The sequence below is a fragment of the Heterocephalus glaber genome, unplaced genomic scaffold (genome assembly GCF_053883595.1).
Source record: "Heterocephalus glaber isolate CG9 unplaced genomic scaffold, H.glaber_assembly_v1.0 deba00001732, whole genome shotgun sequence".
NCBI lineage: Eukaryota > Metazoa > Chordata > Mammalia > Rodentia > Bathyergidae > Heterocephalus > Heterocephalus glaber.
In genome coordinates this window covers 2,459,474-2,482,701 of record NW_028258443.1, presented here as the reverse complement: position 1 = coordinate 2,482,701, position 23,228 = coordinate 2,459,474, and positions in this window count along the sequence as shown.

Here is a 23,228-nt window from a genome sequence, read left to right as displayed (position 1 = left end):
ACATTACCCATAGCCAGAACTGCCTGTGGGGCAGTTCCCTCCTGTTAACCCAGTCCAGGGCCACCTGCAACTGGTAGTTTTGCCCTATTATCCTAGAGGTGGAACTGCTAGGGGTCAGCTCTGCTTGTTTAACCTAGAATCAGGACTGGCAAGTGGCAGTGCAAGCTCTGCTCTGTTTTCTACCACTGACTCTTCCAGGCATCCCTGCTAGTCATGTGGAAATCTCTTGCTCATGTCCAGAATAAGTGTCCTTGTTCCTGGCATACAGCTATTCCAACCCTTATCAGCAGATCAGGAAAGCAGGAAAAAGGAGTTGTACATAAAATTTACCTTAAAGATCTTTATATTTAGGAACCTGTAACATACACAAGGAACTCATAGAGGATTTTAAAAGTCTGGAGATGTCACATAGCAAAAATAAAACAAATACCACTTTAGATAGAGATAAAGTTGAGGTCAGATTTATAATAAGAATACCAGAACCAAATAAGATGGAGGGAGGAAGTAAGCTAGCATTAGAAAAGCAATCCTGAAAAGCTCCAGAAAAAAACTACCTATAGACAGGGCTCAACAGATGTCCCTAGGACCCAGGAAGGTCATGACAAACGGCAGTGAAGTTTTGGAATAAAGCCCCTTCTGTGGGCCTCTCCCACTGGCTGGAAAATACAGAGGTCAAACATTTCCTCTCTGCCCTCCCACATAGTGGGACATACTAGAAACTGTCCCCAGAGCCATGAAAAAACTTCTTGAGTACCACAAGTCCCATTGATCTCCCTCCATCACCCAGTTCCCTGCCTGTTCCTGATAATTACTATTAGGAAAAAAGTTAAGGATTTGAGTTTTCTGGCAGATGAAAGCCTGTGTGGGATAGAAATGTCAGGAAGGGGATTAGTGCTTTCTTAGGGGAGATAGAAAAAATCAAAGAAAACCAATGAAGTCCTTGGTTTGAGTCTATGGACTTTAGGTGGTCCTGAGGATAATATGAGTTAGCACCTGAAAGATCACTTGAATCTGCATGGCTTAGGAAATGTTCTCAGCTACCCAAAAAGGAAAGCCAGGGCATCTGGCAAACTGAGCTTAATACCATCAAGTTTGTTTGCTTTTGGAGATAAGGCCTCACTATGCAGTCCAGGCTGGCATTGAACTCACTATGTAGCCTAGGCTGGCCTCAAACTCAGTTATCCAGTGATCTTCCTTACTCATTCTCCTGACTGCTGGGATTACAGGCCTGTGACATCATGCCTGGCTAATACCTTCAGTTGAGGGGGGGGGGGATATAATGAGAAGTTTAGAAGATCTTCCTTTTACATAGATATATATGTGATTTAAAGAAAATTCTTTCCTTGGGTGTCACCCCAAAGCTGATCTTCTCCACAGTGACTCAGGATTAGGTTTCCCATGCCCATTGCATGAGAACCTTTGCTTGAGACATTGGATGGGTCACTCCTTAGGTGTCTCCCCAGTGAGCAAATTTTAGTTCCTTCTGACCAAAGAAGGAGGAGTATGTTGAACTGAGGTTATACCTACTGAGGTTGTTACACATCATACAAGATACTTTTTGATATTCTCATTTTTAGTTAGAGTAAGTGCCTCTTGTGTCTCGTGATTTTATAAACTAGCAGTCATTTTTTAAGGACTTGGGAGCCTCTAACTATTGAAAAGGACAAAACCTAAAGCTGCTGAGGTTTGTAGACAGAGAGACAGAAAAAGGAGAAAGAAAAAAAGACAAACCATGCTTCAGAGGGAAAAGTATTGGGGGAAATGAAGAAGAAAAATGTTAAAAGTCTTTGCCTGGATTTACCTAAGTCATAGTCCTGACACCTTTTTACCTCCTGACTGGCTCGCCACAAGAAAAAATGTCATTGAATTGGGTCTTAGAGGTTGCTGAAGCTGAGATGAGAAATTTAGCCTACCTTAAACATAGAATGTTTGGAGATTTGCTGACTCTTGCTGTGGAAAAAGATTTCTTAGGATGCATCATTAAGAGGCATAGGAAGGGTTTATTAGGCAGAGATTTTAATACACACTTAAGAGTGGAGCATATGTGCTCAGAGAAGTAAGATGCACTACAGTTTGGAACTGGAAATCTTTATGTGTTTTGGTGGTAGAAATCTGTGGAATTTGATAATCCATAGGCTTGGTATTGATTTGGTGGCTGGAGGAGGAGGATGGCCCAATCACAACAAGATGATTGCCCATTTATAGAGGAAAGCTATTTACAGGTAAAAATATGGTTTATTTACAGGTGAAAGAGGATCGTTTGAATATAAAAAGGGAATGGACAAGTCTTCTTACAGGAGAAAAAGAATAGCCTATGCTTATTGTCTTCTGGGAGAAGAGAGAAAAAAAGATAAATTGAGCTTGTGTACTGAAGCTGCAGTTTTCACTTATAAAATTATGATTTTTCTTGTTTCTTTTTTTGCCTATTTTTAGTTGTTTGATACTACCTCAGTTCTACAATATGAAGATACACTAAGTATGTGATAAATGGGGCATCATGGTTTGCATGTATGATTATTGATGCAAAAGGTAAAGAGTTAGAAGGTGGTAGAGTGGTGAGCAGCAGCAAACCAGCCTCTCTGAGATCAGGAGACCAGACACTAGAGTATAGCAACTTGGGGAAAAGAAGAAGGGAGCTGAATCCCTGAGAACCAGGAAAATTCTGAAGGGAGAATTGGAGTTCACAGGGAGAGCAAGGTAATGGCTTCACTGCAGAAGAGGGAGATGGCAAACTGCACTTTCTCCATGACTCTCACCTCATTGGTAAACTGCCCATTATCTCTGACTCCTGGCTCCTGGTGTGAGAGAGGAGGCTTGAGGCTACAGAGGAGCAGCAATGGTGGGGGACCCTGGAGGCCCCCATGGAGAAACACACCAGCAGAGAGGAGCAGTAGATGCTGTAAGCTACAGAAGTAGTGAGTGACTCCAATCCAAATGTCCCAGGAGAGGATGATGGACTGGATTACATTTTTTTGGGGGGGTGGGGCTAGCTGAACCTGGGACCTGCAGCATATGAGTTGGCTTCAAATTGGGCACCCAGTGTCTCGGTGAGTCACAGCCCTGTGAGACTTTGAGGATAGGAGAGCCAAGATCAAGCTGGTAAGAAATACTCATAGTATTGTGGGGTGAACACCCCAAAAATAGGAAACGAGAAGATAGTGAGGCAGGATGCAATCCCAGACCTCAGGATTGCCTAAGGCAAACCCAGGGGGCAGTGTGGTGGAGCAAATCAGTAGCCACCTAGCTGAACTCTCTGAAATGGTAACAGCAGAAGTAACAAGGCACATGAATGAGGCTCTAGAAAAAGAAAGCAAAAATAATTTATCACATAACTAAAGAGATGATGAACATAATGAAAGAACTGGTTAGAGAATCTAGGGGAGATACAGATTTTAAAAAAAGAGATGAGCTTAGGAAAGTGATGAAAACCATGAAAGACTAACAGGAAAAAAATGGAATTAATGAAACAGATATCCAGGAGATTAAAAATTCTTTTGAAAGTATATGCAGCATAATCAGCCAATGTGAGGACAGATTTTCAGAACTACAAAACAGGTTTGTGGTTAGCAATCATGACAAAAAAGACTTCATAAAAATAGCAAGAAGGCCAGGGATTTAGCTCAGTGGTGCTGGTGCCTGCCTTGCAAGCACAGGGTCCTGAGTTGAATTCCTGGTACAAAAATAATGTTAAAAATAGCAAGAAACTACAAAAAATGAATCCAACAGCTGCTAGATTATTCAAAGAAGAATAACATAAGATTGATTCAGGTCAATGAGAAATCTAGGGATATCACAAAGGACATAAAAAAATATGTTCAAAGAAGTAATGGCAGAAAGATTCCCAAGCATAGAAAAAGAATTTGACACAAAGATAAGTGAAACATGTAGAGCACCAATTAACCATTATAAAAAGAAAAAACTACACTAAGGTATATAATAGTCAAAAGTCGAGAAATTCAACACAAGAATAGAATATTAAAAGCTCTTAGAGGAAAAAAACAGAAATCATCTATAAAAGAAAGCTGATCAGAATGATAGCAGACTTCTCAACACAAACCCTTTAATCAGGGAGAGTTTGGAGTGAAGTATTTCAAGCCCTAGAAGAAAACAATGTCCAACCCACATTGATGTACCCACAAAACTATCTTTCAAAATTGAAGAAATAAGATACTTCCATGATAATGAAAACCTGAAGAAATTCATGACCACCAAACAAGCACCTCAAAATGTTCTGCAGGATATTCTAGAAAGAGATAATAAAGAAGAAAATTCCATAGACACAAATAGAATGAATCTACCAGGCAAAGTAACTAATCAAAGAGGAGAAAAAAGAAAACCAACAACAGAAAAGTAATATGACAAGGATTAGTCAATACATATCATTTATAACCATTAATGTAAATGGTGTCAATTTACCATCAAAAGAAACAGATTGGCAGAATGGATCAAGAAACAAGGTTTGGGGCGGGGGATTTAGTTCAGTGGTTCCGGCACCTGCCTCGCAAGCACAAGGTCCCGAGTTCGATCCCCAGTACCAAAAAAACAAAACAAGGTTCAACAATATGATGCATACAAAAAACACACTAAACTCAGAAAGAAATACTAGACTGAAAGTCAAGGGAAGGCAAACAATACTCCATGTGAGAAAAATCCAAAAGAAGGCAGGATTGGATATTCTATTTGCAGACAAAGTGGATTTCAAGCCAAGACTGATCAAGAGAGACAAAGAAGGTCATGACATACTTGTTAAGGGAGCAATTAAAGAGGAAGAGATAACAATCATAAATATATGTGAACCAAATATTAGTGCACTCAACTATATAAAACAAATATTAACAGATATGAAGAATCAAATAAACACTAATATAATGGAAATGGGTAACTCACCACCCCATTGTCATAAATAGACAGATCAACCAGACAAATAATCAACAAAAAATATCAGAGCTGAACTAAACCTTTCAGCAAATGGATTTAGTACATATCTACAGAGTATTCCACCCCACAACAATAGAATACACATTGTTCTCAACTGCACTAGATAATTGCTCTAAAATAAACCATATACTAGCTCATAGAACATGCTTAAGTAAATGCAAAGGAATTGAAATAATCCCATGCATATTATCAGACCATGGTGCAATGAAATTGGAAATCAACAGCAAAAGAAACCACAAAAACTGTAGAAACACATGAAACTTAAATATTGTCCTGAACAATGGATATGTCACAGATGAAATTAAATAAGAAATTAGACAGTTTCTACAATTAAATGATAGCAACAATACAACACACAGGAACTTATGGAATGAAATGAAAGCTGTCCTACGAGTGAAATTTGTAACCATGAATTCCCACATCAGAAAAACAGAGTAAGCTCAAATAACAACCAAATGTTGAACCTCAAGCTACTAGAAAAAGAAGAGGAAGATAAACCCAAATCATGGATCATAAAACAAATTATAAAAATCGGAGCAGAAATTAATGCAATTGACAATAAGAAAACAACACAAAGAATCAAAGAATTGAAGAGTTGGTTCTTTGAAAGACTAAATAAAATGAACAAACTATTAGCCAACCTAATAAAAAGAAAGGAACAAAAAGACACAAATCCAAGTATTTGGGAATGAAAAATGTGAAATCCCAATGGATCCTGTTTAAATGGGGATGATCATCAATAGCTACTTCAAGAATGTGACTTAGTATATGTGCTGCTGAAGCGAGCACAAGAAAATATGTACTCTAATAAGGTAGAAAACACAGAAGAAAGGGAAAGATTCCTTGAAACATCTGAAATACAAAAGCTGAATCAAAAAGATATAAAAATTCTAAATAACCCAATATCAGTCAATGAAATTGAAGAAGTAATTTAAAAACTATCAACAAAGAAAAGGCCAGATCCTGACAGATTCATTGCTGAATTCCACAGGAAATTTGTAGAAGATGTACAGCCACTACTCTTCAAATGTTTTAATAAAATTGAAAGAGAAGCAATACTCCCAAAGTCATTCCTGGCAGCAAGCATTATTTTGATATCAAAACCAGAAAAGTATCCAACCAAAAAATAGAACTAAAGGCCAAGCTCTTTAATGAACATACATCCAAAAATCCTCAATAACTGGCAAACAGAATGCAGCAAATCATCATGAAGATTATATACCATAATCAAGTAGTATTCATCCAAGGCATGCAGGGCTGGTTAACATATGCAAATCAATAAATGAAATACACGTCATTAACAAGGACAAGGACAAAAGCCACTTGATTATCTCAATAGATGCACAGAAAGCATTTACAAAATCCAACACCCGTTCATGATAAAAAAACATACAGAATATTGGAGTAGATGGTCTTTATCTCAATCTGATAAAAGACATCTATGACAAACCAACAAGCAACATCATACTAAATGATAAAATACTGAAAGCTTTCACTGTAAAATAAGGAAAGAAAACAAGGCTGTCCACTATCACCTCTTTCATTCAATATAGATCTGGAAAAATTACCCAGAGACATTAGACATGAGAAAGAAATAAATGGAATAAGCATACAAAGGAAGAAGTTAAATGTTTATTGGAGGATGACATGATACTCTATATACAAGATCCCAAAAACTCCACCAGAAAACTTCTATATGCCATTACTTCTATATGGCAATTTAGTACTGTAGCTGGATTAAAAAGTCAACACTCAAAATTCAATAGCATTCCTATACACATCAAAAAAATGAAGTACTTAGGAATCAATTTAATGAAGGAAATAAAAGATCTTTACATTAAAAACTAAAATATTCTGAAAAAGGAGATTGAAGTGGATATCTGAAAATGGAAAAACATCCCTTGTTCTTGGGTAGGAAGAACCAATATAATGAAATTGGCCTCACTTCTAAAATTATTATACAGTTTTAATGCAATCCTGATCAAAATACCAATAGCATATCTTAATGAAATTAGAGAAAAAATTCTAAAATTCATCTGGAACTAGAAGAGACCTAGAATAGCAAAAGCAATTCTAGGCAAAAAAAAAAAAAGGCAAGACGGGGGGAATCATAATCTCTGAGTTGAAATTATACTACAAGGTTACTGTGAAAAAAACCAGCGTGGCACTGGAAAAAAAAAAACAGAATGACTCAAGGATCCATGGAATAGATTAGATGGTGCAGAAGCAACTCCAAACATGCTCAGCCAACTTACATTTGAAAAAGCAGGTGAACACCTTCACTGGAAGAAAGATAACCTCTTTAATAAATGGTGCTGGGAAACCTGGCTTTCAATATGTCAAAGATTGAAACAGACCCAAATCTCTCCCTATGCATTAAATTAAAATAAAAATGGATCAAAAATCTACATATTAAAACTGAAACACTAAATCTGCTGGAAGAGAGAATAGGTAGAACTCTTGTACACATATATGTAGGCAAAGACTTTATGAAGAAAACTCCTATTGCAAAAAATCAACAACTGATATCTTATCATATTGAAAAGCTTTTGCATAGCAAAAGAAAACTCCAACAGAGTGAAGAGACCATTTACAGAGTGGGACAAATTTTTTGCCAGCTGTTCCACAAGAGACAGTAGCCCACAAAGAATTATTATCTAGAATACATAAAGAACTACAAAGAAATTCAGATCCCCCCAAATTTAAAGACCCAGTCCAAAAATGGGCATCTGAAATGAATAGACACTTCTGAGATGAAGAAGTAAAAATGGAAATTAAATATATAAAAAAGGTTCAACAACACTGGTCATTCGAAAGATGCAAATTAAAACAATGCTGAGATTCTATCCCACTCCAGAAAGAACGGCTATCATCAAGAAATCAACCAATAACAAATTCTGGTGGGGCTGTGGGGGAAAAAGGAACCCTTCTTCACTGTTAGTGGGTGTGTATATTGGTGCAACCACTGTGGAAGTCAATATGGAGATTCCTCAAAAAACTAAAACTAGAGACTTCATTTGACCCAGGTATTCCCCATCTTGATATCTTCCTGAAAGCATTAACAGCATCATACCAGAGTGATATATGCACACCCATGTTTATGGTAGCACGGTTTGTAACAGTTAAATTTTGGACACACCCCAAATGTACATCAATGGGTAAAGATGTGGATTTTTTTTATACAATGGAGTACTACTCAGCCATAAAGAAAGATAAGCTTGAGACATTTTTAGCTAAATGGATGGACCTTTATTGCATTATTTCTCTGGTGTGAGAAATCAAAAATATAAATAAGGACCAAAATGTATAATAAATATTGTGAAATAGGAGGAAAATGTTCAAATGAGAAGGGGAACAAGGTGGGGGAGGGTGAAAGAGAAGAAAGGAAAAGAAAAAAATGATAATAGAAGGAAAAAGATGGAAGCAAATTTTTTGTAAGTAAGGAAGGGAAGAGGGTTTGAAGGGAATGGAAGTGATTGGGGGAAAAAGAAGAATCGAGACATATTATGTACAGGTACTAATTCCCTATGATGAAAATTGGGTTCATTTTGCATATCTAAAGTGTACCAATAAAATTATTTTTTAAATGTAAAGAATTACACATAATTTATTAAAATATTTCTTCTTACTTTTTCCCTCATGTTCTCATTATGAGTGGAAAAACATGTATTGGGCCATACAATAACATTTTTTTCTTTGTCTTTGAAATAAATTTCCAGTTTGACAAATTTCTATTCTATCTCTACTGCTGTCAAAACAAGGAGGGGGAAATATAATTTCCTTTATGATAGGAATGTCTTAATAGATGCTTCCTCCATTAATATATTTGATTATTATGTGGGTTAGGAAGACTTATGAATAATAATTACAAAAACCTTGAATGTCAAGAGAGGTCTTTGGTTTACCAGCACAGTATTTCAGTAATTTTATTTAAAAATATGCTGAAGTTTTACAGTTTTTAATGAAATTTTTGTTATTGGCCTTTTTGAGACAGGGTTTCACTAAGCAACCCAGTCTTGTCTTGAACTTCTGCTCCTGTTCCCTCAGATTTCAGGCAAGTACCTGCCAGCCTCAGGCCAGCAAACCCTGGTAGAGAGATGAATGATAAATTCAAGAGACAGAGTATCTTTGCAGGGGGTCAGGAGAATTTATTGTAATGAAGCTCCAAATTGACTTAAGCTCCCAGATTTATTGAGGAACAACAAAGGCATAGCTTTCTGCTGAGCACAGAGACTTGTTTTAGGTTAGTAAGACAGTGACCATTTTGCTGAATTATTGACTTTTATCTGATTGCACCCTAGAGAGCGTCTTTGTTTTCTCCATAAGGCCCATCTTTGTTTGAGTTGGCAAAATATGTCATTTTCAAGATGTTCTGGCTTCTTGGAGTTAGCAGTCTTCTGCTCCCTGAGTCAACTTGAGGATATATTGACCAGTTGGGTATCACAAGGAACACCACATATAACACCATTCCTGGTCAAAGAATCATTTTTAGTGTGGGCTTAAAGTTTCATTTACTACCAACCCAATGCTGCAAATCAATTTGGAACAAGACTATGAAACCTGAAAGGCTGGTTCTTCACAGCTGATAGCTCTTTTGACTCATTAGTGCTTGTGCTATATCTGCTCACTGTCTGTGAGAAGTGGATGTCAATTACCTATGCATACAGAATGTTCCTAAATTTTATGATAAATTAGGCATAATGTCTAACTAGGTGTATGAAAAATACAGTTATTTCTGCCTCTTTTGGTCATTTTGATGATCAAACTGGGGCCTTAGGCATGCTAAGTAGCACACTCCCACTGAGCTGCATTCCTAGCCTTCTGCTTTCCTTTCTAATCCCCAGTAATAGTCAATGTTAGCAGTTTCTTTTATATACTTTGAAATGTGTATGCTTACATAAGTTTAACTTTTATTATACCAAAGTGTCACACATATTCCCTTGCTACATTTTTTACAACTTAATGTATATTTTGAAGATATTTTTCTAAATGTATATAAGAAGCAAGGTTCTTCTTTTTGAATTTTGGCAAAATATTGAATTGACGTTCCACAACTCATTTAACTAGTCCTCTATTGAGTGTCTTTTAATTTCCAGACTTTAGTTAGCATTTTGTGAGCACACAAATAACATTTTTGTACATATTTCTTTGATTATATTTTAATTTTAGGAAGTGAAAATATTATATAATTTTAAATCCTAATTTTCAAGTAAATCATAGGAAAATATTTGAACATATTTCTGTTACCATGACATCAAATGAGGTCTACCATTCTACCTACCACTCTGGATGATATAGAAGGAAGTGCAGGTGATACACATACAGAGGGGTGATAATGAGAGGGTGATTGGAAAGCTGTAGTAACATTAGCTTTTTCTCCTTGAGACAATGAAGGCAATAATTAACACCTAATAAAGTTGAAGTGTGTGGACTAGACAAAGGATAGAGCAGGCAATGTAGGTGCTATTGGGACTAATGTTTGTGCTATGATTTGGATCTTAACTGTTCCCCCAAAACTGATAGGTTAATGGTTGGGTACCCATTTTGGTGCTATTGGAAGATGATAGAAACCAATAACAGTTAGATGGTAACTAGAAGGAGATCTTCTGGTCACTAGACACAAGCTTTTGAAGGGTATAGTGAGTTCCCAGGCCCTTCCTCTTCCTATTTTTTTCATTTTGGTGTTAGGAGGTTGAGAGGTTGAGACAGGAGAAGGAATGGCAGCACTTTGAAGTAGCAGCCTGAGAGAACAATCTACAATTTTTGGTGATGGGGGGAAAGGTAAATCAAGCCTTTAACTAAAAGAATATGTCAGTAGCTTCTTCCAGTCCTTGATATAAGAAAGCAGGCAAAGATGACAATGGATTAGGCCAAGAAAACTGGCCCTAAGTTTCAATATACCTTAATTATAATGCCTTTCCCTAATAAAATATCCTCTCAGTCAGGGGATATAACACATCTGTAGGCAAATTTTGGACCTTGAACAAACTCACACCTGTACAGTAACTAAATTCCACCCTGTCAGGAGATTCCTGCCCATTTTGAGAAAAAATGTGAATAACTAATGACGTTCCTTTGAGACCCCATAAAAATAAAATGTATCCTTTGTTAAGGATTTCTGTCCATAGAGTTCCCAGGTTTTTGGGGGAGGATTTCTTTTCTGGGGCTGCATACGAGGTAATCAGTATTTTTTTTATTATTATTAAGTTTATTGGTACATTTTAGGTATACAATATGGTGACATTCATCATCAGGAATTTGTACTTTTACATGACATATCCAAATTTTTACTTTATTTTATTTTACAATTAGTCCACATGTGATTTCCATCCAATGTGGGCAAAGACCTGCACTAAGCAGTAACAAGGTAAGAAGGATGGATCAAATCTATAACATAGTTCTACCATGATATGCTGCCTTGCCACAGGCCTATAAGCAATGAGTCCAATTGATCAGAGACTGAAACCTCCAAGACTACGAGTGAGCAAAGATTTTTTCTCTTTGTAAGTTGATTATCTGTTATTTGTTTTAATAATGAAAAGCTGACTAGTGCAGTCCATATTGAGTTTTTTTCTATAAGCGATATTATGCATTAGAAAGAATCCTTCCCTGGATTCCCAGGTATTTATGGTTTAAAAATATCTTTCATACCATAATAATTCCCATTCAATAATTTAGTAATAATTATTTCTTAATAATCAAATGTTATTTATAATTATTGAATTTTATTTGAATTATGGTTCAAAATTGTTAAATTTTACTTTTAGTATTTGTGGTTCAAAGGTAATTTTTAAAGATAGAAATTTTTGTTAATTGCATGATGCTTTCTTGACCTGGAAAATATTTCCTAGTCATTATGTAATATTTTTTACAGCACAGTATTTTTAAAAAATGTGTATATTGAGGTTTACTGTTGAAAAATAACAATTTTGTTACATTAGTAATTTCCAATTTCCCCTGTAATCCATTGAAGTAAAATTTGGTTTATACAAAATGCCTAAATGAGTATGAAAGTAAGCATTTGTATTTTAATACCTAGCGTATATCAAGCACCAGTTCAGCACTCCAATAAATTCTTGAATTAATATATTAAATTATAGGCTAGCCATGGTGGTACACACCTGTAATCGCAGCACTCGAGAGGCGGAGGCAGGAGGAATGTCACTAGCTTAAGGTCAGCCTAGGCTCCATAATGATTTATAGGCCAGCCTGGATTGCACGATGAGACCCTATCTCAACCCTCCACTATCATTTATAACACATATGTTATAGCTATGCTACAGTGAATTTCAAAGGAAATCTCTGAGTTTTTATATTTGAGTTTCATTATGATAAGTAGTGCTTATGATAAGTTCAAATCATTTATAAGTTGTACACACATGAATAATATCATATTATTTCACTACATGTGTTTTTTTGTCCAAATCAAGTGCTTCCATTACTATGTAATGTATAATAAATTTGCACTGAGGTATTGTTGTGGAAAATTATGAGATAATTTAAAATTGCTATGATAATTAATACCAATCAATAATTTTTGAGCATTTACTACATGCTAGAAACTTGGCTAAGTTATTATTTCATTTAAAATAAAATTCATACACTGGTTGACACTTGTCTTCTGGTGTCCAATAATCTCCCTGCTCAGGAGGTTGAGTGAGTTACTAGAGCTGCAGGATCCTTTTAGAGGAGTTTCATTATATCCTGAGTCTCGGCTGACCTTTAAGGGCAAAAGCCAAAATATTAGATGTCCTCATAGCCCAGTTACCAGTCTTGAAGTAGGAACAGTAGGGTTTAATCATAAATATTATAATCTTTTTAAATATCGGTTACTTTGAAAATATAAAGTATGACTAAAGAATGCCTATCTTTTATTAATTAGAGTCACCAGTAATATAAAGAGTTACTGTCATATTTTACTTGTAGGGGAAGGGTGATGGCCTATCATTTTAACATATTGGTAAAGTTATCTTTTAGTAATCATGTTTTTGTAGCATGTTATCAGACAACAGATAAAAAGTTTTATAAGAAAAATTTAAAATCAAGAAGAAATTTAGCATTTTAACATAACAATTATGATGACATTATTACACTAGACCCATTAGGTTTTTGTATTTCTAAAAATATATTTAAATTTAAATTTTAGTATAAAATAGCATATCACTAGGTTATCTTCATCCAATTATAAAATATAAATTTTTATAGAGATTGGTCATTTTTTATTAATGTGGCTATGTAGAATATGTTTGTTTATAGATGTACTTGATAGATAACTAATGTCCAATTTTTAATCTTTAGAGTGACATTACATGGAATGCACATCTAACTACCATAACACAATTACATAACAATCACATGTACATAAACATTAAAACATTCATCATTATAAATATCTTTTGTGTGGAGGTCATCAACATAAGATTTTTTACAGTTTTGCATCCTAGAATGTCTCCATATTTGGGAAAGACAAATGTATTTAATATACCATAAGGATAGCAATAATTAGAATCATAATTAGAATATATATTTCTAATGCAAAATTTAGATTTCTTTAACAGGTTTATATATTGTATATCTACTGGCAAGAATTAAAGAATGGGGGAGAGGGAGGGAAGAGAACTAAAAAAACCCAAGGTATAATATATACAAGTAAACACTTCCAAGATGATAATAAACTATATGAATTGCAAATATGTACTAATAAAAATATTTTTAATTAAAGTACATCTTCAAAGCTTTCATGAGTTTAGAAAACAATGTTAATATCCACAAATAGACTTATTACCCAATATATAAGTGTAACTCAATTATATAATAACAAAATATTTGTTTAATCAAAGCTTACACATAGATCAAATTTTAAGTGGCAGCACTAAATTTAAAGAGATGCCAAAATTTTAGATTATGTTATATATCTAAAGTCTGGATATATATTGTATAAAAGACAGCACTTATTAGTAACTTTGCATGTATTAACCTTAAGTTTAAAAATTAGACTCAGAATATTTTGTCTTTCGATGAATATGTATCTTCAATCTCAGATATATAGGGTGTGTTATAAACTAAGATAATAATCTGGTTATTAAAAACATTTTACAAACATTTAAATAATCTGTAACCTTTGAAACTCAATTTTTAAAGCCTGACAGTAGAAAATATAAGAACTTATCATAGTAAAATATGACTTGTTTTAATCTAGTTTTTGTGAGTTTAACCAAGAACATTTTAATATCTTAAGAAAATCTTATTGCTTTAGATATAAAAAATATAACTTTTTAATTGTAGCAAACTTAATTATATATGTATGTATAATAATTTTTAAATAAAATTTGTTGGCATGGGGCACAATAAGTCTCTGGGGGAAAAACTTGAGAAGGGATCCACTGGTGGAGAAAACTGAAGCAAATTGTTTAAGGTAGCTACATTTCAACCAGAGGGGCAATTAGTCCAGTAGCCACTTAAGCCCAGGGACCCTGACTTAGGAGAAATTTCTTAAATATTATTATAAAATTAAATATTAAAAATTTTAATTCAGTCAACTCAAGGAATCAATCTTAAACTGTTCTATGTATTAATAATTTATAAAAACATTTAATAAACTAAATATATTATCTGTTTATAAACCTTAAGCAGCCAAGAATATTTGAATTTATATGTCAGCACTGATGATTAGATGTTGTTAAGAACATTTGTAAGCATTAATCTTTTCATTTATTTATTCATTCATTTTAATGATTATTAGATGACTAATGGGAACCAAAGCATAGCATAGTTAACATTTGTAAACTATGTATATATTATCTTTAAACAAGGAAAAACTCTTAATTTATTTTATACAGAAAAAGAAATGGACATTGCATTTGTCATAACAGTTTTTTGAAGACAAATATTATCTTGATTGGTTAACAACCTGGATGTTAACATGTCACCAACTTTAAAGACATTTTTATTTTACCAATCAAATTATATTACCTCATTCACTGAAGAAAAAGGAATGCTACACAGTGAAACCAAGAAGTATCTGAACAGACAGGTCTTTCAGGTCTTCCTCTCTTACCCTATTGCCATTAGTTCATACCTTTTTGTTCAGTCACATTTTTCCACTCATCATCAAACCTAAGCATAAAAATAGACAAATTTTCCTAGATTTTTTAGTCTTTAATTCTGAAAGCTTATTTATCACAGAAACCTTTTAAGTGAATTTGTTTACTTCCTCCTCTCAATCTACCCATGTCAATTTTACTTTCAGACTTAGGGAGGTATACTAGGAGAGCTGAAGCTCTCATCCCCTATGCTATTTTTCTATTTTATAATAACTGTAATTTATTGAGCATTTGCTCTCAGTCTGCCAGTATTTAAATACTCTTCAAAATATCTATTTAATTGTAACCTCAAAACAACTCTATGAAGTAGATATTATTATTATTATTCCCAAATTTAACATGGAGGAAACTAAGGAATAGAGATTAAAATCTTCAATGAAAGTCATCTTAGCTGCTAGGTGAGGCAGGCACTTTCAGAGGTTGGCTCCTATACTTATCGGGGGAAAGTTACTGACCCTTTAAAACACTATTAACATGTTTTTGGGGTTGTTTTTGTTTCAGCTAAGATTTTTTGGAGAAACTTACAAGATGTAAATTTTATTTTCATGAATGTGGCTACCATTTTTGGGAACCTGCGATGTATGATCTCTAACTGAGCATGCTCATGAATGTCTCAACCTCTACATGTGATGAGTCTTCCCTTTATAAATATGTGTAAAGCCACCTCCCAAATCCCTTACTTTCTTTTTAAACACTGAATTAAAAATTAACTCAAATGCTCTCCTTATTTGCTGCAAATAATAAGCCTCTTTCCACCTCTTTATCTCCTGGTTGTTCTTATTGGATTTGCAAGCTCACCAAGAGGCAAAGAACTCACTGCACTCTGTCACAGTTGCATAACTGCTAATTGGCAGAGAAGATACATAAAACATGGCAATCTAGACTCTAGAGACTATGCGTTTTGAGTAACAGTAGTCACAATAAATTTCTAAGAATATTTGAAAATGAGATTATAATGGCTAGAAGCACTTGCTATAATAGAAAAATCTACCTCTATATTAACTAAAAAATTTAAAAGGAAGCTTAGAAGAACAAGATGCATGACAGACTTTATAGTGGAAGGAAAAGTTGCTTTTTTCCACCCTATTAAGTACTTTGGCTGGTCTATAAATTGATATGACAAAGTAACAGGGAAAAAAACTTTAATTATATACCTATACATACAGTGTTACAGATATAAAAGTCTCAAATAAAGGGTCAAATGAAGGAAGCTTGTATAGCACCCTAAGCTACAAAAAGTAATAGGGGATTCAGTTTTCTCAGAGAGGAAGAGTGGAGACAAGTTATAAATGGGACAGGGAAGGAAATTATGATGAATGAAAGTGTTCTTATGTAGATTAAAGTTTCGCAGGGGATAAAATTATTTTGTAGTAGCTCTAGAATAGATACCTTTCTTTACTAATGTAAATTTCTTTTATGGATGTTCATATATTTTTCTTATTGTGTGCATCTTTTCAGAGCCACTCCTGTGTCTGCAGTTTTTCAAAGTAATCAGTTTGAAATAACATGCTAATGAGGTATATTATGAGGTGACATACTCTTGTCTCCAAAAGTCTTATTTTTGGATGATATGTCCTGAGACCCAACAAAGCTGGCATATTCCTCCTGTTGGAACATATTAGTAAGGAGAAATGAAGAGCCAAGTAAGCTATTTGTTCTACAATAAGGAAAAATAAGTATTGAAATAACAGATGGCTGCCTCAGAAAGGTAGCTCGGGGCATCTTAAAAGAGTTAATTGATTTATTTTGCTAATCAGTAAATAATCTACTCCTTTTATCAAATATTTAGTATAGGCATACTAACAGCCAACAATATCAAACTATATTATATTATATTTTTAACTGAAAAAAACCTCTGCCAGGCTATTTTTTTATGCAAAACATTTTTACATAAATTCTACTCAGCTATATCTTCATAATCAATCTGTGAAGTAGGCTGAGTAGGTATTTTTAATCATGACTAGATTAAGAAATTAAGAATCAATGAGGGTAAATGCCTAAGTTTCCCAAGGTAATAAATATAAGAGATTAGATATAGATTTACTTTATTTATATTTTTGTTTCCAGTATTGTAGCTAAGAATATAGCATTCTAAAATATCACTGTAGGAGACTAGAATATGCCACATTAAGATTAGTTCTGCACACTTTGAGCTAGTTATTCTAAGAAACTAGACACAGAGTAGCTCTGAAAAACAGTCCTTTTAAAAGTAGTATGGCCACAGTACCACCCCTCCCCAGCACACAGGAGGAGGTTTCTGGGCTGTCCTACCACCCCTTGCCCCAGCGAACAGGAGGTGAGCCGCTCCCAGAACCCAGGAGTAGGACTCCAGGCCAATGTACAAACCCTTGCCTCAGCGCACAGGAGGTGAACTGCTCCCAGCGCCTAGGCGGGGCCTTCCGGGCCGCTGTACCACCTCCTCCCGGAGCACACTGGAGGTGAGCCGCTCTGAGCACCCAGAAGGCGGTTTCTGGGCCGCGGTACCACCACCTCCCCTAGCGCACAGGAGGTGAGCCAATCCCAGCACTCAAGAGGAGGCTTCTGGGCCATAGTAGCAACCCCTGTCCCAGAGGACATAAAATGAGCTGCTCCCCAAATCCAGGAGTACCATCCCCTCCCCCCACGCACAGGAGGTGAGCTTCTTCCAGCGTCCAGGAGGAGGCTTCAGGGCCACCATACAACCCACTCCCCTAGCGCACAGGAGGTGATCTTCTCCTAGTGCCCAGGAGGAGGCTTCCGGGCTGCAGTACCACCCCTTCCCCCAGCACATAGGACGTGAGTCTCTCCTAGCACACAGGTGGAGGATTCCAGGCCACCATACCATCCTTCCCCCAGCCCACAGGAGGTGAGCCACTCCTAGGGCCCAGGAGGAGGCTTCTGGGCCATTGTACCTCCCCTTGCCCATTGCATAGGAGGTGACACGCTCAAAGCACCCAGGAGGAGGCGTCCGGGCCGCCATACCACCCCTTCCCCCAGCTCACAGGAGGCAAGCTGCTCCCAGCACCCTTGAGGAGCCTTCCGGGCCATCTTATCAACACCTCCCGCAGCGCACAGGAGGCGAGCTGTTTCCAGCGCCCATGAGGAGGCTTCTGGGCTGCCATAGCACCCCTTGCCCCAGCACACAGGAGGTGAGCCCCTCCCAGCAACCAGGAGGAGTTTTCCGGGATGCCAAAACACACCCTCCCCCACCGCACAGGAGGTGAGCTGCTCCCAGCAACCTGGGGACTTTGGGGCTGCCATACCACCTCTAGATGCAGCACAACAGATGTGAGCCACTCCCAGCACACAGGAGGAGGTTTCCAGGCTTCCCTTCCCCCAGCGCACAGGAGGTGATCTGCTCCCAGTGTAGAGGAGACTTACAGGCTCTAGCCCCAGCGCACAGTAGATAAGCTGCTCCCAGCACATAGAAGGCAGCTTCCTGGCCACCTTACCACCCCTTGCCCCAGTGCAGAGGAAGTGAGCCGCTCCCAGCACCAAGGAGGAAGCTTCTGGGCCAAAATACCACCCCCTCCCAGAGTGCACAGGATGTGAGCTGGTCCCAGGGCCCAGGAGGAAACTTCTGGGCCTCTCTACCACCCTCTCAGCCAGCACACAGGAAGTGAGCTGCTTGCTGCACCCTGGAGGAGGCTTGTGGCCCACCATACCTTACCCTGCCCCAGTGCACAGGAGGTGAGCCACTCCCAGCACCCAGGAGGAGGCTTCTGGGCCGCCTTACCACCACCTGCCCTGTGCACAGGAGGTGAGCTGCACCCAGAGCCCAGGAGGAGGCTTTGGGCCACCGTACCACCCCTTGCCCCAGGGTACAAGTGTTGAGCTGCTCCCAGCACCAAGGAGGAGTCTTCTGGGCCACTGTACCAAAACCCTCGACCAGTGCACAGGAGGTAAACTGCTCCCAGTCCCCAGGAGGAGGCTTCCGAGCTGCCGTACCACCCACCAGCGCACATGAGGTGAGCTGCGCCCAGGGCCCAGGAGGCGCCTTCCAGGGCCACTGTACCACAACATGCCCCAGTGCGCAGCAGGTGAGGCCCTTCCAGCACCTAGGAAGAGGCTTCCAGGCCATCATACTACCCCATCCCCCAGCACACAGGAGGTAAACAGCTCCCAGCACAAAGGAGGAGTCTTTCTGTCTGCCATACCACCCACTCCCCCAGCGCACACAAGGTGAGCTGCTTCCAGCGCTTAGGAGGAGGCTTCCGGGCCACCGTACCACCACCTCCCGCAGCGCATAGTACGTGAGCTACTCCCAGCACCCATGAGGAGGCTTCTGGGTTGCCATACCGCCCCATGCCCCAGCACATAGGAGGTGAGCCCCTCCCAGCACCCAGGTTGAGGCTTCCAGGCCTCCATACCACCCCCTCCCCTCCGCACACAGGAAGTGAGCCGCTCTGAGCACCTAGGAGGAGGCTTCTGTACCGTAGTACTACCCCTTGCCCAATTGCACGGGAGGTGAGCCGCTCCAAGCTCACAGGAGGAGGCTTCCGGGCCGCCATTCCACACCCACAGCACACAAGAGGTGAGCTTCTCCCATCTCCCAGGAAGAGGCTTCTGTGCTGCCGTACCACCACCTCCCCCAGCACACAGGAGGTGAATTACTTCCAATGCCCATTAGGAGGCTTCAGGGCCACCATACCACCCCTTACCCAATGCATAAGAGGTGAGCCGCTCCCAGCACTTAGGCAGAGGTTTCCAGGCCACCACACCACAACCTCCCGCAGCACATAGGAGATGACCTGCTCCCAGCACCCAGGAGGAGGCTTCCGGGCTGCTGTACCATCCCTTGCTCCATTGCACAGGAGGTGAGCCATTCCCAGCACCCAGGAGGAGGCTTCTGGGCCCCGTACCACCCGTTCCCCCAGCGCACAGGAGGTGATTTGCTCCCAGTGCCCAGGAGGAGGCTTCCGGGCTGTCATACCACACCCTCCTCCAATGCACAGTATGTGAGACGCTCCCTGCACCCAGGTGGAGGTTTCTGGGCCGATATACCACCCCCTCTCCCAGCGCAAGGAGGTGAGCTTTTCCCAGTGCCCAGGAGGAGGCTTCAGGGCCACTGTACCTCCCCTCTTGCCCCAGCCCACAGGAGGTGAGTCACTCCCAGCACCCAGAAGTAGGCTTCCGGACTTCTGTACCACCCCTTGCCCATTGCACAGGAGGCAACCGCTCCAAGCACCCAGGAGTAGGGTTCAGGGCAGCCAAACCACCCCTCCACCAGCTCACAGGAGGTGAGCTGCTCCCAACGCCCATGAGGAGGCTTCCGGACTTCTATACCACCCCTTGCCCATTGCACAGGAGGCAACCGCTCCAAGCACCCAGGAGGAGGGTTTGGGGCAGCCGAACCACCCCTCCACCAGCTCACAGGAGGTGAGCTGCTCCCAGCACCCATGAGGAGGCTTCTGGGCCCCTGTACCACCCTTAGCCCCAGCTCACAAGAGGTGAGCTGATCCCAGCACCCAGAAAAGCTTCAGGGCCACCCCAGTGCACATTAGGTGAGCTTCCCCCATTGCCCAGGAGGAGGCTTCTGGGTTGCCGTACCATCCCCGTCCCCCATGCACAGAAGGTGAGCTGCACCCAGCTCCCAGGAGGAGGCTTCTGGGCTACCATATCCCTTCCTCCAGCCCACAGGAGTGATCTGATCCCAGCACCCCAGAGGAGGCTTCCGGGCCATCTTACCACCCCTTACCCCGGCATACAGGAGGTGATTTGATCCCAGTGCCCAGGAGGAGGCTTCCAGGCCGCCATACCACCCCCTCCCCCAGGGTTCAGGAGGTGAACAGCTCCAAACACACAGGAGGAGGCTTCCGGGCCAACCTATCACCCCTTCCCTCACGCATAGGAGGTGAGCTGCTCCCAGCACCCAGGTCGAGGTTTCCAGCCTGCCATTCCACCCCCTCCCACAGCTCACAGGAGGTGAGCTTCTCCCATCCCCCAGGAGGAGGCTTCCATGGCACCGTACCTTCTCTTGGCCCAGTGCACAGGAGATGAGCTGCTCCCAGCACCCAGGAGGCTCCTGTGCAGCCATATCACCCCCTCCCCCAACACAAGGTAGGTGAACTGCTCTGAGTGCCCAGGAGGAGTCATTCTATCCACTCCCTCAGCGCAAGGAGGTGAGCTTTTCCCAGTGCTGAGGAGAAGTCTTCAGGGCCACTGAAACCAACCCCCCCTGCCCCAGCGCACAGGAGGAGGCTTCTGGGCCTCCGTACCATGCATAGCCCCAGTGCACAAGAGGTGAGCAGCTCCCAGCACCCAGGAGGAGGCTTCAGGGCCACGATACCACACCCTCCCCCAGCACGCAGTAGGTGGTTTGCTCCCAGCACCCAGGAGGAGTCTTGCAGGTGGCCGTACCACCCCCTTCCCCAGCGCAGGAGGTGAGGTACTCCCAATGACCAGGAGGTGGCTTTGGGGACACCATACCACCACTTTCCCCATTGCATTGGAGGTGATCTGCTCCTAGCACCCAGGAGGAGGTTTCCAGGCCCCAGTACCACCCCTCCCCCTGCACACAGGAGGTAAGCCACTACCAGAGACCAGGAGGAAGCTTTTGGGCAGCCATTCCAACCCCTCCCCCAGCGCAAGGAGGTGAGCTGTTCCCAGCACCCAGGAGGAGGCTTCCAGACCACCATACCATCACCTCCCCCAGCACATAGGAGGTGGGCTGCTCCCAGAACCCAGGAGGAGACTTCCGGGCCTCTGTATCACATCTTGCCAAATTGCACATGAGGGGAGCAGCTCCAAACACCCAGGAGGAGGTTTCCAGCCACTGTACCACCCCCGCCCCCAGTATACAGGTGGTGAGCCCCTCCCAGCACCCAGGAGGAGGCTTCCAGGTGCCTGTATCAGCCCTTGCCACATTGCACAGGAGATGAGCCACTCCAAGAACTCGGTAGGAGGCTTCTAGGCTGACATACCACCCCCTCCCCCAGCTCACAGGATGTGAGCCACTCCCAGCATCCAGGAGGAGTCTTGTGGGCAGCTGTACCACCCCCTACCCCAGCGCACAGGAGGCGAGATGCTCCCAATGCCCCAGGAGGTAGCTTTTGGGATGCCATACCACCACTTTCCCTAGCAGACTGGAGGTGATCTGCTCTTAGCACCAAGGAGAAGGCTTCCAGGCCCTAGTACCACCCCATCCCCCAGTGCACAGGAGGTAAGCAGCTACCAGAGACCAGGAGGAGGCTTCCTGTCCACCATTCCACCTCCTCCCCCAGCCCACAGGATGTGAACCCCTCCCAGCACCCAGGAGGAGGCTTCCCTGCCACAGTACCACTCCTTCCACCAGTGCACAGGAAGTGAGCTGCTCCCAGCACCCAGGAGGAGTCTTTCAGGCTTTAACAGTCTTTCAGGAGTCTTTAACACCCCTTGCCCCAGCACAGAGGAGGTGAACCACTCCCAGCACCCAGGAGGAAGCTTTTGGGCCACCATACCACCCCCTCCCCCGGCGCACAGTAGGTGAGTCGCCCCGGTGCCAGCAACACCCCCCCACACCAAAATGAGAAGACACATAAACAAGTCTCAAAACCAGACTTCCTGATCACCTAAAGCAACTCCAAAGGGAAGCAAGATGGAACATTCTGATGCTCAACCACCTGGACTCCTGGAACTGGCAACAAAAGAGGATCTGGAAAAAATAAAATGAGAAATAATTTCTTAGATAACAGCAGAGATTTTGCCCATAGTGCAAGACATGCTTAATAAATCTAGTATGACACAGATGAAAAATAGAGGAATTGAGGAACATGATGGAATCCCAACATAGGAAACAAATCAAATCCATAAAACAGATACAAACAGATTTCCAGGAGATTAAAAACTCCATTGAAAGGTAACGCAACAGAATGAACCAAGGTGAGGGCAGAATTTCAGACATATAAGATAAGATTGCAATTAGTGACCAGGAAAAGAAAAATTGCCTTAAAATTGTAAGGGACCATGAGAAATCAATCCAGCAGCTACTAGACGATCCAAAGAAGAATAACATAAGACTTATGGGAGTCAATGAAGAAACAGGAGAGAGTGTGGATGATATAAAAAAACTGTTCTCAGACATAATGGCAGAAAACTTTCCATATATGGGAAAAGAACTTGACATACAGATAAGTGAGCCATATGGGACTCCAAATAGCCACGATCAAAAATAATCTACACATAGGCATTAATTGTTAAGATTCCAGAAACCCAACAGAAGAAAAAAAT